The sequence below is a fragment of the Mandrillus leucophaeus genome, unplaced genomic scaffold (assembly GCF_000951045.1).
Source record: "Mandrillus leucophaeus isolate KB7577 unplaced genomic scaffold, Mleu.le_1.0 Scaffold951, whole genome shotgun sequence".
Lineage (NCBI taxonomy): Eukaryota > Metazoa > Chordata > Mammalia > Primates > Cercopithecidae > Mandrillus > Mandrillus leucophaeus.
In genome coordinates, this window is record NW_012110375.1 from 34,751 (window position 1) to 39,246 (window position 4,496).

Consider the following 4,496-nt stretch of genomic DNA (forward strand, 5'->3'; position numbering starts at 1 on the left):
TAGTGAGCTAAGATCGTGCCACGGCACTCCAGCCTGGGCGACAGAGCAAGACTCAGTCTCAAAAAAAAAAAAAAAAAAAAAAAATTCTATTTAAACAACCATAATTATAACATGGTGTCATTGAAGCCTCTACCTGCCACCTATATAAAGCTGACATTAGGTGGCTGTATATTTAAATAATTTTCAGGACATCCTCAACATTTTCATTATTGGAGTATGTGAAACTACATTTGGTTTGTTTTCTAAGCAGATCTTACTAGTTTTTTCTTTTTCCTTTTTTTACTTTTGTGGTTTACAAAAATTTTTTTTCAGTAAAATTTATTGTAAAAGAGAAGTATACTAAACACTATTGTAAATGTTTGGCTTACTTTTTGTCTGAAGCTTAGAAAACTAAGCTAATTCTATTTCCTGTCTCTAACACTTAACTCTTACAACCAGCTAATAAAATGAATTTTGTCACCTGCATTTACATGAGGCACAACTGGAAACAGGCAGTTATACCTAACCTCTGCCTTCTAGCTCCAGAGTCTGAGATTTTTCTGCTATCCCATTCTTATTTTCACAAGATTTTCAACTTTAAATAGTGTTTCTTTGGCACTCACAAAATTATTATAGTAGACACTTTAACCGACAACATTGTTGAGGAGGAAAAGAAACTAGCACCCACAGAGCACCAGCTGTTCTACTAAGTGTCTTACCTGCACTATCTTATGTGATTCCCAGGCAATGCTCAGTGTCAGTCTCAATCTCACTATGTTAGAGAAGAGAAAACTGAGACTTGGAGAAGGCATGACTTGGTCATAAATCATCAGATGATAGGAAGGAGAGCCAGAATTCAAAGGTAGATCTTGTTGTTAGCAAATCTATTCACTTCTATTAAACTATACTGCCCCTCAAGAGTGCATGGATATATGGACAACAGTAGCCATCAAAGGTTAGTTATCTTTGATATCATCATTATTATCATTGACATCATCATCATGATCATCATCATCATCATAGGATTGAAAAGATGATGGCAAATATAGAGATGAACAAAACCAGAGGACAGTGTTGAGCAACATTAGAAGTCATGAAGCATGCCTAAATTCACTTTATGAGAATGTCATATAGTAATACATGTATGTAAATATAATTAATCCTATCAATAAAATAAGATTAAAAATTGTAACATTCAATATTGGTAAGACTAAGGTGGCTAGGCACTTTCATGTATTTTCAGTAGTAATTGATACATCCTTTTGGGAAAGCAATTTGGTAATATGTGTCAGAAACCCTTAAAAAAAAACTGGATCTTTTGTTCCAACAATTCCATTTCTAGAAATCTATTCTACAGAAATAATCAACTATTCAAACATACATATGTGTTTCAGCATGTTTACTTGTTTCTGTAATATCAAACATTAGAAACATTCTAAATTTCAACATGAGGAAAATGGTTTAATAAATTCCAACCAGCTATTAGAAATGAATCAAGCCATCAAAAAAAAATGACATCACTGGGAGATTCTCATGATATAATTTAGGCTAATATAATAAAGAATATAAATTTTATATACAATATCTCAAATTTTCAACCAGAGCAGTAAAACTTATATATATGTCTAGTAAAAAGTTGATAGAAATTCAAGAAAACATTGAGGATGACTATTTCTAGGTTGGGGCATTATGGATTACTTTTACTTTCTTCTTTCTGCCGTCTTGTATTCTCTGAATTATGTGCATATATTTTTTTATATATGCATATGCATATACTCATATATTTTAAAAATTATTAAAGAGTCACAAAGACCATCATTTTCTAAAAATATTCATGAGAAGTTGGTTTGTAGAAAGGGCATTAATTCTAATGTAAATGTTATGTTTCTAATATTCACAAGAATGAAGTATCTTGGAATTAATACAAATCGACTTTATTCTCTACTTCTAAGAATCCTTAAACATCTCTGTATCAAAGGTCTTTTAAACTTCTGGCATGCTCTTAAATTTGTTAAATTATCAGTTCTTTCGGGCAAGTTATTTATCATCTTATAACGTGTGCAAATTTGTATTTGAGTTTTAATTCCAAAACTCTATACTAGATGTGCGACCAGACAAAGTTACAAATCTTTCTAAGTCTTGGTGTTTGTAATCTCTAAAATCAAAATAATATGAAAACCTACCTCCTAATGTTGATGTTTAGGTTGAAGTTTAAGTGAGAAAATGCATGAAGAATGTGACAAATAGCAAAAACTTATCACAAGTTATTATCCATTGTTGTATTTTATATTCCTTATTATACCAGGAACATGGGCACACAAGAATGATTTTTTGAAGATGCTAATGTGGTATTGAAGTCTAAACGACAGGCACACTCAGAATGTTGTGAGTGAGCTTAAAGTTGAGGAAAACACAAGAGAAAACCAAAAAAGATGAACTTTCCTTTGACTTGACTTGACCCAAATGCATGGGGGTGGGATTAGAGTGACTGAGAACAGACAGATTTTCACTTAGGCATTTCAAATGCTCCTTGGACTCTCACATGGAAGCATGTGGGTTGTCTAAATGTTAATGCAATGTCTCTTCTTTCCTACTGCAGTATCCGTACCATCCTAATGTTTTGAGACAATACAGATGTTTTCCATTGTGGCAGTCTTCAGCCTCCTCTACTCTACCTGATCTGCAGCAACAGCTGGGAAAAATCATTAATTCTGCTCTTCAGAGATGTTATCAATAAATTACATGTGGGGGCTTTCCAAAGAAATTGAAATTGATGTAAAATTATTTTTCAAGCAAATGTCTAAAATCCAAATGAGAACTAAATAAAATGTTGAACATCAGCTGGGAAATTGAAGCCAATAAACCTTCCTTCTTAACCATTCTACTTGTGTCATCTTTGCCATTGAGAAAAGCTATCTCCTATGACTTCTTGCATTTTTGGTATCTTCATAATCTTTAGTCATTGAATCCAGTGGAGGGGAACCTTCACTTGCCCTGAACACACACGTGCTGAGCCACTGTGCTTGAAGTCTCCTACCTCTTATCTCAATTTTGTGACTCATGCACAAGCTTCAGTAGCCAATTTGATCAAGTGGAAGAAAGGGTATCAGTGATTGAAGATCAAATGAATGAAATGAAGCAAGAAGAGAAGTTTAGAGAAAAGAGAGTAAAAAGAAACAAGCAAAGCCTCCAAGAAATATGGGACTATGGGAAAAGACTAAATCTACATCTGATTGGTGTGCCTGAAAGTGACGGGGAGAATGGAACCAAGTTGGAAAACACTCTGCAGGATACTATCCAGGAGAACTTCCCCAACCTAGCAAGGCAGGCCAACATTCAAATTCAGGAAATACAGAGAATGCCACAAAGATACTCCTCAAGAAGAGCAACTCCAAGACACAAAATTATAATATTCACCAAAGTTGAAATGAAGGAAAAAATGTTAAGGGCAGCCAGAGAGAAATGTCTGGTTACCCACAAAGGAAAGCCCATCAGACTAATAGCAGATCTCTCATCAGAAACCTTAAAAGCCAGAAGAGAGTGGGGACAATATTCAACATCTAAAAGAAAATAATTTTCAACCCAGAATTTCATATCAAGCCAAAGTAAGCTTCATAAGTAAAGGACAAATAAAATCCTTTACAGACAAACAAATGCTGAGAGATTTTCTCACCACCACGCCTGCCTTACAAGAGCTCCTGAAGGAAGCACTAAACATGGAAATGAAAAACCAGTACCAGCCACAGCAAAAACATGCCAAATGTAAAGACAATTGATGCTAGGAAGAAACTGCATCAACTAATGAGCAAAATAATCAGCTAACATCATAATGACAGGATCAAATTCACACATAACAATATTAACCTTAAATGTAAATGGGCTAAATGCTCCAATTAAAAGACACAGACTGGCAAATTGGATAAAGAGTCAAGACCCATCAGTGTGCTGTAATCAGGAGACCCATCTCAGGTGCAGAGACACATATAGGCTCAAGATAAAGGGATAGAGGAAGATCTACTAAGCAAATGGAAAACAAAAAAAGCAGGGGTTGCATTCCTAGTCTCTGATAAGACAGACTTTAAACCAACAAAAATCAAAAGAGACAAGACTATTACATAATGGTAAAGGGATCAATTCACCAAGAAGAGCTAACTATCCTAAATATATATGCACCCAACATAGGAGCACCCAGATTCATAAGGCACACCCCTAGAGTCCTACAAAGAGACTTAGACTCCCACACAATAATAATGGGAGACTTTAACACCCTACTGTCAACATTAGACAGATCCACAAGACAGAAAGTTAACAAGGATATCCAGGAATTGAACTCAACTCTGCACCAAGCGGGCCTAATAGACTTCTACAGAACTCTCCACCCCAAATCAACAGAATATACATTCTTCTCAGCACCACATCACACTTATTCCAAAATTGACCACATAGTTGGAAGTAAAGCACTCCTCAGCAAATGTAAAAGAACAGAAATTATAACAAACTGTGTCTCAGACCACAGT

The 4,496-nt window shown here is 34.9% G+C and overlaps 1 protein-coding gene across 1 annotated transcript in view; it reads left to right on the forward strand.

Annotated features, from left to right (window-relative positions):
- LOC105532362 (alcohol dehydrogenase 1A) overlaps positions 1 to 4,496 on the forward strand; it is a 19,916-nt gene that overhangs the window by 6,834 nt on the left and 8,586 nt on the right. The window lies entirely within an intron of this gene.